The sequence below is a fragment of the Macrobrachium nipponense genome, chromosome 20 (assembly GCF_015104395.2).
Source record: "Macrobrachium nipponense isolate FS-2020 chromosome 20, ASM1510439v2, whole genome shotgun sequence".
NCBI lineage: Eukaryota > Metazoa > Arthropoda > Malacostraca > Decapoda > Palaemonidae > Macrobrachium > Macrobrachium nipponense.
In genome coordinates, this window is record NC_061089.1 from 3,500,164 (window position 1) to 3,513,411 (window position 13,248).

Consider the following 13,248-nt stretch of genomic DNA (forward strand, 5'->3'; position numbering starts at 1 on the left):
CCTGTCGAAGTGAAGGATTTAAACCTTAAAGCTTGATGAATTACCAGAATCAATTTCAAGCCTTATAGGAAACTAAGAAAATGAGGAAAAAACCTAATCTGAAAATAAATACATTGCTAAAACATAATTTCATGCTTTGCTAAGCATGAAATAACGCTTTAATTAATGAATGACCAAACTTACAATGTCTAGCCTCTTGGTTAAGATGTACTGAAAAAGCATGAAGAATCTCACCTTCTTGTCTTATCACTTGCCAAAACTTAATACGGTCAACTCTTGGATTCGTAGTACCACAATAATACTTTCTTTGATGTTAAAACATCGTAAGTTTTGCGTACAAGGTTAACAGGTGCAACTAAAACTTTTAGAGCTTAATACTGCTTCGGTTGTAAGCCTACTATAAGCGTTTGAACTTTCTTGGATTCCTCGACATCTTTTACTGCAAAATAGCACTCCCTCTGCTGCAGGAGTCCAGTGAAATCCTCTTCTCCCTCCTGGAACACCGGAAGATTCATTCCAGACGCCGTCGTGAAATTATTCATTGTAGATAAAACTCAGTTTTTCTTCGTAGGCAAAAAGAAAAAAAAAAAAAAAAAAAAAAAATTGGATGCATGCAATTTATACTTGGTCATTGTCTGAAAGTAGGCTTGTAAAAACGAGTAGCTAAATCAGAGTGTGTCCATGATTTTTAAGATTTATTCTACTATACTGCTTACAAAACATACATAAGGTACACGGCAGATCATCATAAGAATATTGCGTCTCAATAACAGAACAATATGGATCGGCCATCCAGTACCGTCATAGCAATATATATAGAACCACACACAAACAAGTGCATACTGGTGATCAAATCTATGCCTGTCACCTGACAGTAACATATCAGTGAGCACGCACTTGTTGACTGCTACTATCTAAAATGTTCATATGAGTGAGGCGGGAATGCCCGATCCTCAGTCAGGTTAAAAACAGCCTCAGTCTTTCTGTAGCTATTAAAATGTGTTGCCCGAAGGCTAACATCAACCGTAATGGATTTCTATTTCTTAATACTTACAAGGAAGGGGTACAGCCACCTCTCTTGCTACTTCCTTAAAATTACTGACCTAATTGGACTTTTCATAGATTTTTAAAGACGAGTAATCGTTCAAAACGGCTTCTTTCCCTCACTGTCTACTACTCATTACCATGAGTACCCGCATAAGAAGCAACCCAACAGAAATAAAAAGTTTTGTGAGACTGGAAATATGAAAGAGTCACTCTTGAGCTTTTTTGACTAAAGGGTTGAAGCTTTCTATCGGAAAATGCAATGCAATCTTGAATCACAGTGGCATAAAAAAGCATTTTCCCTCATCATTCAAAATGAGTTCGGAAGCTTAATTGATGCAGTCAATTCTGCATTTATACAGAGGAAAAATCAAAGTGACTTGGTAACATATGATATATCCTTACTGATTACAGCCCAGAGGCCTCCAACAACATTCTCTGACTTCGAGCATTACGATTAGTATAATGTTGAAGGAATTTAAAGGTTTCTTCTTTTATGGGAGAGTTATTCTGTGAGAAGGATCTTGGGTACAAGAAAGCATCAGCTGTGATACAAGGTGTACACGAAGATGGTGAAGTTCCTCTGTCCTTAGCCTCTTGTCAGAGGGTTTATTAAATAACACATTTAATCTGTGTGAGTCACAGCTTCTTTTAAATGCGTCAAGGAAGGATCACTTGGGGAATGTCCAATTCTACACCAATACTGCAGACCCTACTCCTCCCTTTGCTAAGCAATGATTCATTATTAACCACTCGAGCGCTTTCAACAGGGGAGGTTTAAATAAACATGAGCATATTCTGAGGCCCATATTGCTTACAACACCGACTTCTTTTGATTTAGTTTGACATGCCGAAGACAATATTTAATAGCCACATGCTGGGACCTAAACAGAGAAACATCATTACTAATGATTCATCTGCTCCCTGCTTAAGGCTGAGTACGAGTTTTAAATTATTTCAAAATTTTAACATTGAATTTTACGCCAGCAGTGAGATTAAACCATGTGAGTTTAGAGTTTAAAGTCATTCCCAAAAATTATACTTAGTTTCCAAAAGGGAGAATAATACCTTTTTCAAAGTCTAAGTGGGTGCTACTTCAGTAGAACTAGTACATCTGGTAAATGGTACAGCGGTAATCTTGGATGTTAAAAGAACCATTCTCTTCAACCTGTAGTATACTGATGTCACTGACTGATTTGAAAATATTTATATGGTGATGGGGTTATTATATCTAGTGCAGTCATATATATATATATATATATATATATATATATATATATATATATATATATATGAAAAAACACGTAGAGCAAGGCTGCATCCCTGAGGAATTAACTTCTGAGTAAATGGCTTCGAGGGAACATTTCCCACTCTCAATTCAATCGATCTATCTCATAAAAAAAAAGTCTGTGAATCAAATCACGTTTCTGAGAGTATACATTTTCATAACTAGTTGATGGACTGTCATATCCTCAAGCAGTATTATAGGCTAATAAAAGATCTAAGAAATCCATTGATTTGACTATGCTTAAAGAAACTTTGCTGAATTTGGCTGGAAAATTCAAGCAGTGGTCTAGAGTAGATCGAGTTTGTCGAAAATCAAACCGTGATAAAAAAAAAAAAAAAACAGACCTCCATATTCCAAATACCAGACCAGCTGGTGTTAACTAACTTTCCATTAAACTGCCATTGTAGTGAAGTTTTACTTTATATAAGGAAATAATAATTATTAGTGGGAAATCCTCAATACAATTGAAGGTGAGCACAAGACACCTTTGTTTACTTTCGATTCTTGTAACTGAATTTTTCTTTTTTCCTCCCCCCTCCAGCCTCCTCAAACCAAGGAACTCCACCCTGCATACCTCGCTTGTGACAGTGATCTTCCCAAGGACGCGGGAAAAAAATCGCATGGGAACCCCTTTTTTTTTAAAGATAAAAATCGTTATAATAATGACAGTAGTAGTAGTAGTGGTAGCCGTCGTCGTCGTGGTAGTACTGGCAGTAATAATAATGAGGATGGAGGCGCGTACAAAAAAGCTCCGTCATTTGGCAAAAACTGAGCGACCTTCTCGGTCTGATCGGATGGGTAACAGCATCACCAGCCCTTCCCATCGCTGGCCATGAATGTTCTGGGAGACGCGTCAGTTGATGCTCGATTCTGAAATGTGTCTGAACTTGGGATATCTTAGTGGTAAATCTATATATTTTTGTTAACTAGCATAAATATTTTTTTCTTTCTTCCTGGTCCATTCAGCCAGTGTCACTCACCAATTCCACCACACTTAGAATCCCTGATCACCCGTGCAGTAAACCTGAACGTGATGCCTTTTCAAATAAACTAATCGTTGAATGAGAAATTCATCTCTTCTACTATAGTTTTCACGATCATCCCCATTCCTCACCTGTCATCTTTGTATGTGTGTCACTTATATTAGATACTTGAACAAGGTAAGACCTCTGCACCTGCTGGTCGGGGCTTCTTAACCTTTATTCGGCCCTGTTTCGAGCGCAGACCTGTTCCAGAGTAGATTTGCGGCTCGGAAGTGCTTGCCAGTCTCTGGAGACGAAGGGTTGGACTAGACGCGCGACCTTAAAAACCTTGAAGGAAAAGGACCGCCAAGTTGTGGGCTTCATTGCGTGACTAAGTCGAAGGGTAACTGGACTAAATGAACTATAAAGAGTTAAGTGTCATTTGGGCATTGTAAAGTAGCTTGTTAAGAAAATGAGGAAGGATAACCACTTGAATAAGACCTCATTCGTCACACACAAATCTAGGAGAGAATTTGTTTCATAAAGTAAGCGTCAAATGGGGAATACTGCAGGTCTATATTTGGCAGGTAAGTTGAAGCGGAAATGATGAGAAGGTGTTCACAGGAAATCCTCTGCAGGAGACGGGAAAAGGTCGATCAAGACTATATCAATCAAGTCGATATAATTTCTATGTCAAGGAAATGAAATTTCTCTTCAGGATGAGTTTAGAAAGGTATAAGAGGGAAATTACGATGAAGTTTCAATATCTAAAGTAGTTCTCCACATCATATATCGATAACACACACACACACACATACACACACACACACACACACACACACACACACACATACTATATATATATATATATATATATATATATATATATATATATATATATATTTATGTATATGAATATATATATATCTTCGTTGGACGAGTGGTTTTCGCGCTCGGCTGCCAATCCGGTGGTCCGAAGTTCGAATCCCGACGCGGCCAAAGCGGAATCACAGGAATTTATTTCTGGTGATAGAAATTTATTTCTCGATATAGTGTGGTTCGGATCCCACAATAAAGCTGTAGGGCCCCGTTGCTAGGTGAGCAATTGGTTCCTAGTCACGTAAAAATATCTAAGCCTTCGGGCCAGCCCTATAGAGAGCTGTTAATCAGCTCAGTGGTCTGGTAAAACTAAGATATACTTAATTTATAAAATCTACATAAGAAGGCGAGTGAAAAACGGGACCTGGAACAAGTTCATATGTTAGTGTGTCAGTGCTTATGTATGTCCGGAGAATATATATAAAAATGGACCGCAAACTCAGTAAGAATGTTAACTTTGCTTTCGAAGGGACAAATTCCTTCCCTTTCAAAAGAAAGAGGGAAGTTGTCCGATTTATTGGTATATATATATATATAGATATATATATATATATATATATATATGTATATATATATATATAATATATATATATATATATATATATATATATATATATATATATATATACTATGTATACGATCACAATTAACACGTGAAGATTGTATATCAAGAGCCAGCAGGAAAAATGAAAAGCAGCAGCATCATTTTTCCTGCTGGCTCTTGATATACAATCTTCACGTGTTACTTGTGATCGTATAACATTATGGATACCAGGCGAATCTTTACCATCTTTGCTGCCTTCAAGATCCTACACCCTTCACTGGAGCTTACTGACAATTTTTAGGTACTTCTGCTTTTCCTTTTTTTTCCCTGCTGGCTCTTGATATATACATATATATATATATATATATATATATATATATATATATATATATATATATATACACATATATACATACATGCATAAAGTGAACGATAGCAGTGAATAGTGCAATTCATGTATGGGGTTTGATGCACTTGTGTGCTGAGTCTCCTTCTATTTGTTTAAAGCAGCTGGTGCCATCTTCCACACAAGATGCACATCTACCATTTAGTATTCTCCTTTCCTTTCTTGGGAGATACCCATTTGTTAGGGGGAACGGCTTAATCTTGTATATATATATATATATATATATATATATATATATATATATATATATATATATATATATATATATATATATATGTTTGTGTGTGTGTGTGTGTGTGTGTGTGTGCATTTATTAATATATATGCGTACACAAGCATAGACTTGTACACTTATGTTATCACACTTGTAATTATGTATTCAGCGCACAGCTGACAGAAAATAATAAGAAGTCACACAGACCAGGACGATCACAGAAGTAACAGAAGTCAGAGGCTGAAGAAAGGTATTAGCTGAATTAAAAGTGAAACAATACGAAATTAGCATCATAGAAAATATATTAGAAAATCCATAATGCAAGATGTCAATTACTAATACAAATCAGGAAATCAGCATGACAAAATATCAATAGCAAAGTCAAAAAGTTATTCACTATGGTAGGGACGTTATTTCAGATAATTTGCACAACCCACAAATTCATTTCCCAGTAAACGGGGAATTCCTCACATAAGGTGACTCTGGTTGACTAGTTTGAGCTGAATGATTTTTAAGTTGATTATTATGATAACAATAAGTAGGGCACCTTCATGAAAAAAGAATTAATCATAGTATTAAGAATAATGGAGAGTTCGCCATCATCAATTAATAATATGAGCAACAATTGATGAATTAATTCTGCCATTGAGAACATTCCCGGAGAAAAGAAGCGAAACTGTTCATAGCAATAATCCCAGCTTCTATTAAATGGCATTCCCATATTTCCTCTCTCCCCATTGCCTTCTATCAGCGAGGCTTTCGGTCCTATTTTGGGAAACCTTCCGTTGCGCATTGAGGAGGGTTCCGTAAACAAGCAGGCGCTCTCGGAACTCTTTTCAGGGAGGCTTCACTTAATGAAAACTCCATCAAAGAGCTTTCAGTTTACTTTCTTTAGGGTCGGATTCTTTGCGAGTCGTGAGTCCGCTTCAACTTCCTTCAGTTCGTTTTTACAACAACTGTATCAATAGTAAAAAGCTCCGTTGGAAAGAAATAAAATAATGATAAACAATTCGTAGATAATCAAACGGCTCCAGTCAAAGTCTCTTCTTTGCAAGACCAGACTAGAATTGACCTAAAGCGCCGCATTCCAATCATATGAATAATGACAACGCCCCCAAAAAATGACGAATGAGGATCAAAAACATAATACGCACTAACAGAATTAATTGCCTTTTGGCGGACAGATTGTCGTTTGAAGGCTGAACGGTTAAGACAATGAACGTATCCAGAGAGAAAATTGTAATTGTGAGTTAATATATATATATATATATAATATATATATATATATATATATATATATATATATATATATATATATATATATATATATATATATATATATATATCATATATATATATAAGACAATGAACGTATCCAGAGATACTAACTCACAATTACAATTTTCTCTCTGGATACGTTCATTGTCTTAACCGTTCAGCCTCCAAACGACAATCTGTCCGCCAAAAGGCAATTAATTCTGTTTGGTGCATATTATGTTTTTGATCCTCATTCGTCATTTTTTGGGGGCGTTGTCATATTTCACATGATTGGGATGTGGCGCTTTAGGTCAATTCTAGTCTGGTCTTGCAAAGAAGAGACTTTGAAGTTAGCATTTCTCCTCTACGTTTAAAGAAAGGTTCTCCAGGAAACTGGTGGGAAACATTAGAAAAACAAGGAGCCTGGAGTCCAAGATGTCAGACAGAGATGAAGGGTAAAGCAGTCCAAGGGGAGGGCCTTGCTGTTATCTTAACAATAATGGCTTTAGTCTTAAATGTAAGCTTGGTGGTGAGTCATTTATCTGGAATACAGGTTGTATACTTAGAATTGATATAAACTTTTCTCCACCATAACAGTTGATTAGCAAGTTTGTCCCTAAACTCGTGACAGGCAAATGTAGAACTGAGTCGATATCGACTTATAATTCTCTCGATGGTAGAGGTCTAAGTGACTGACCGTCTATCGTCGTTTCTAGCGAAAGCATCGGTTCGAATACTGCCACGGACGAAACAGTCTCTCTTGGTTGTCAATGATTCCGAGGTGTATGGTATTAGGAATTAAACTACATTAGGATCCATGAATCTAAATAATCTCGTGGGTGCATGTGAAACTAGATACATATCACTACACACACAAACACATATCTATATATATATATTTTATACATACATTATGAGTGTATATACATATATATACACAAGCTGACCAACCTGGTGCTGCCCGGGAAATCTCTGATTACAACCAATAAAACGTCTCTCTCTCTCTCTCATGCCTGTTAAGATAGTTGCTTCTCTCCACCCTTCCTATCAGTGCTGAAATTGGACGTAAAGGGTATTAACCCTTAAACGCCGATTGGACGTATTAAACGTCGAGTCAAAATGTCTCCCGTATGCCGAATGGACGTACCATACGTCGACTCAAAAAAGTTTTTTTTTAAAAATTCGCGGAAAAATACTTATAGGCCTACCAGCCGAAAACTTTTGAATCACGCGCCTTGGTTGGGGGATGCTGGGAGTTCACGGATCAAGGCGTTTGTTTTGTTTACAATCGTTACGCAGGCGCGCAAGCGCGAATTTCTTTCTTATCGCACTAAAAAGTATCAGTGACACATCTCAAAAATTATTTTGTCACTTTGACATAATTTTTGCACCGTTTTTAATTATCCGTTACATGAAGTATTATATATGAAAATGTGCTCAATTTCATTTAAAATACAACAAAGAAATACTCATGATTGTAGCTTTTATCAGTTTTGAAATATTTCCATATAAATAACGATAAGTGCCAAATTTGCAACCTTCGGTCACTTTGACTCTACCGAAATGGTCGAAAAAACGCAATTGTAAGCTAAAACGCTTATATTTTAGTAACATTCAACTATTTAACCTTAATTTTGCAACAAATTGGAAGTCTCTAGCACAATATTTCGATGCATGGTGAATTTATGAAAAAACTTTTTCCTTACGTCCGCGCTTGGTAACTCTTCCGAAAAAATCATACATGCGATTGTGGTAATGTTTGCACCATTTTAAGATTAGCCGTTACATAAAGTTTATATATGGAAATGTGCGCAATTTCATGCACAATACAACTAAAAACAACCCATGTTTGTAGCTTTTATCAGTTTTGAAATATTTTCATATAAAAAATGATAAGTGACAAATTTTCAACCTTTGGTCAATTTTGACTCTATCGAAATGGTCGAAAAACGCAATTGTAAGCTAAAAACTCTTATATATTAGTAATATTCAATCATTTACCTTAATTTTGTACACCAAATTGGGAAAGTCCTCTGGAGCAAAATCAATTTTCGACTTTTCTTTGGTGAATTTTATGAAAAAAATAACATTTTCCTTACGTCCCGCGCGCCGGTAACTCTTCCGAAAAAATCATACGTGCGATTGTGGTAATGTTTGCACTATTTTAAATTAGCCGTTACATAAAGTTTTATATATGAAAATGTGCGAATTTCATGTAGAATACAACGAAAAATAATTGAAGGTTGTAGCTTTTCTCATTTTTCGAAATATTTGCATATAAATCACGATAAATAGAAAAAAAACCACGTTCGGTCAACTTTGACTCTACCGAAATGGTACAAAAAACGCAATTGTAAGCTAAAACTCTTATATTTTAGTAATATTGAATCATTTACCTTAATTTGCAACAAATTGGAAGTCTCTTGCACATATTTCGATTTATGGTGAATTTATGAAAAAAACTTTCCTTCCCTCCACGCGCGGATTCTCCGCCATAAATCTCCGAAATGCGTACATCGCATTCTCGGAAAATTTGCTCCGTTTCATAATTAGGCATTTCATAGTTTTATATATGAAAATGTGTGCAATATCATGTAAAATAAAAGGAAAAATATTCAAAGGTTGTAGATTTTTCTAATAATTCCGAAATAATTGCATATAAAAAAAAAAATTATAAAAAAATTTCGACATTTGGTCAACTTTAACTCGTCCGAAATGGTCGAAAAACTGCAAGTTGTAAGCTAAAACTCTTACAGTATCGTAATATCCATCATTTAACCTCATCTTGAAACAAATTCGAAGTCTCTATAACAATATTTAGATTTATGTATGGTTAATTAAAAAAAAAAAAGATTTTTACGTCCGCGCGTTACGAATTCATGCTTCATTTGTGATAATATTTTCTCTGTGTTGCTTTTATCGTTTTACAATGTGTTATATACCAAATTGATTGCAATTTAGTGTACATTACAACAAAAAAAGTAACTTGTACCTTTAACCATTTTGCGCACAGCGCGATTTGAAAAATACAATTATATATGAAATTTCGTTTTTGTGCTATCATATATTGCATTATTTATATATGGATAATGATATTTTTTTTTCATTTCTAATGGTTGCATACTAAACTTCAGCCAATGACAAAATAAGGAGCCAAAATGAACTCTTAATCTTGAAAAACTAAGCGCGCTGGGTTTTTTTTTGAAACAAATATTTTTTCCGCTTCCGCACTCATTCCGAAACACCTCCAGCACACGGTAGACAATTTTTTTTATTTTTTTTTACCGCTTCGGAAGGGTTAAGGGGTAAGTTCACTATTTATCTCAGTAACCTCCAAAACTATAGATTAGACACTACCAGCTGTTGTTTTTTTATTATTTTTACATGTCATGCCCTTTCCATCCCATTCTCAACCCCCCTTATTGGGGCTGAACTTGCCCTTAAAGGGCATCGGGAGGGTCACTATTCTTCTTAGTGACCTCAAAAGCTATGAATTAGACACCAATATCTGTTGTTTTAGGTTATTTTTATGTCACCCACTTCCCACCCCTTTTCACCGCCTTCCTATCAGGGTTGTATTTGGACTTCAAGGGAATCAGGAGAGTCACAATTCTTTTCAGCGACCTCATAAACTATGGTTGAGATACTAATATCTGTCGTTTTTGGTTATTATTACATGTCACCTCTGTCCCATCCACTTCTCACCCTGCCCTTTCTATCAGGGGAGGACTTGGACTTGAAGGGCATGGTAATGTCACTATTCATCTTAGCAACCTCGAAAACTATGGGTTAGACACTAATGTCTGTTGTTTTCTGTAATTTTTATATTTCACCTTTTCCCACACCTCACGCTTTGGTGCCAATGATGTCTGAACCCCACAGTGTTCATTCCTAGATAGTAAGTAGCATGTATACCCAGCTTGGTCAAAATTGCTCAATGTGCTTCAAAGTGCATGTGGAACACACACATTCACATGCATACATACATTTATATATATATATATATATATATATATATATATATATATATATATATATATGTGTGTGTGTGTGTGTGTGTGTGTGTGTGTGTGTGTGTGCGTGTGTGTGACTGTAAAACAACACAATACCCTCTTAACTTCTCGAATTCTTCACATTTTTTGGATATACTTGGCACTATAAAGCATTAGATCCTAGTGCAAGAAATTTATATATATATATGTATATATATATATATATATATATATATTATGTATATATATATATATATATATATATATATATATATATAATATATATATATATATATATATATACATAGATGTGTATATATATATGTCTATCTATATCTATATTTATACTATATATATATATATATATCTATATATATCTATATACTATATATATATATATATATATACTTTGGGTTCACATTCAAGCTTTGTTTTCCGCTCTCTATTTACTAATACGAAACAATTGAATAGCATGATGCAGCCATTTCTGCAATGAGAACTTTGGTTTCTCCAGCAGAAAGTGCCAGCAGGCGCGTAGTGATTTTATTTTTCAGGATGTGAAGGATTACTAAAATAACTTTGAACACACGATCTTACAGAGGGGAGTTAAAAGAATACTTGCCTCTAGGTTTTACATTTTACAAATATACGTACATAATTTCTCTATGTATTACCTTTCTGATTATAATTGATTTTACCACGTTTCTTATGTAATTTTACTATAGAATTATCGACCATTTGCATGATTGTCGTATTTTCTCTTTTTGATTCTGCCTCATATTTGATGATTATTTACTGAACGTTTATTTCGATATTTTAACTTTTGGATGAATTTTTTAATAATAGATTGCTCTTGTAACAAGGGACATGCTGAAGTCTTTGACCTTAACTTTAAGATCATTATGCAGTTAATGAGAACATTACGAACAGACGGAAAACTACGACATTAATTCTGGAATTGAAATCTGTTTTTTTTTACACCGCTTCTGCTCATTATTATCATTAATTTACATCTTTTGTTGTAACGAGGTAAATATGGAACACGAAACAGTAGTTCAGTGATGTGGGTGAAGGTGCTGGTTGATATTTGAATAGTACTTAACACTCCAAAAACCTATCTCGTGTTATTATTGCACTAAAGGTGGCCTACATATTATGGTCCTTAACTTCTCAGACTTATTCGCGAAGTTTTATAAAAACCCGCCAGTATTGTGCGTGTCTTCATGTATTTTAGCATACTTGCTTGAACGTCTTGTTTTCTTATACTAGCTGATACACTCTTGACAAACGTACGCACTTTTCACCTCTTTGATTCAGGCAGGCAACTTGCGAACACACACCAGGAATCAAACTACTTTTGAAATGACTGTCTTCTACTTCCCAGGAACAATAAATCTCAATCGGATATCTTTTATAAGAAACCTCCCCAGTCACACGGCTCTTCATTTATCTCATACCCCTGACATTAAACTTATCGCTTCCTCTCTTCTATGTGATTGCGTTGTTGAACTTGACGAGGGACAGCGCTCTTGATGCTTACGGAAATAGGTCTAGAGAGAAATTTCGTTTTCTCTTATTTGGCCTTGTCATTTGCATCCTAAGAAGGTTTCTTGTTTTGCCTGTAATGTGAACTTTATCAGAGCAGACGTTGAAAAGCTAACAACAGCAGTATATCTCATAATTGCTTTTTCGTTTCAAATATTCTTTTGGTAAAGAACTGCTGTGACTGCTGCCTTTCGCACAAGAGACGATCGATTGGTACACTTGAGGTTAGAAATCACACATCTCTCCTTAACCTTCATCGTGGCAGCTTTCGTTGTTTGGCGGGAGAATAAAAGGAAGATACTTATTTTGTGCACTTGGCTGAGTAGGTTCTTGATGGATGGTTGTTTTTGTGTTTGCAAGCGTGATCAAGTAAAGAGTTCCCATAGATGATCCTAAAGTGAGCCAATAGTGGACAGAAAAATCTCATTTGCTTTGAACGCACAAATCGTGGATTCTTATTTATTTATTTATTCATTTTGTTCTGTAAACCTGTTTTGCTAAACCTTTCCCAGTGCTTCCTGGATGGTATGATGTCATTTGCAGTTTAAGCCATGAAAAAAGTTTCTCATGCGACAACAGCTGCCGTCCACTTTATTAGAAACTCCCCTGACTTTGATGATAATTAAGCAAGGAATAATTAAGAGGCATAAGCAATTTTGTTCCACGATCGCGTTCTTCAGCTCAGACTTATTGGTTGGTTAACTGAAATGAGATTAACCTTGAAATTAATTGCTTTGAAGATACGGCTTACATATCAAAGTTAGAGTTGACGTACTTCATGATTCTGTGGAATGAAGATCCTAAATTCCATGATAACCAAAACATGAGTTTTCTTTTAATTTAGTTAGGTAAAATGCAGTGATTCCTTTGATGGGGCTTGGTGTTGTGGATTTTTCCTGCCTCCTGTTAAAGAGAGAGAGAGAGAGAGAGAGAGAGAGAGAGAGAGAGAGAGAGAGAGAGATTCGTCGTTTATTCAAGCGCCTGTTTTTTTAAGTCTCTGTTTCGCGCTGCCTTTTCAAATCAAGCGAAGGACAACCGCCTTTCCTTTCATGAACAACGTATCACGATATTTTTCCACTGATCTTTTGGTCTGCGATGCCTTTGTGGCGCAGGTTCTC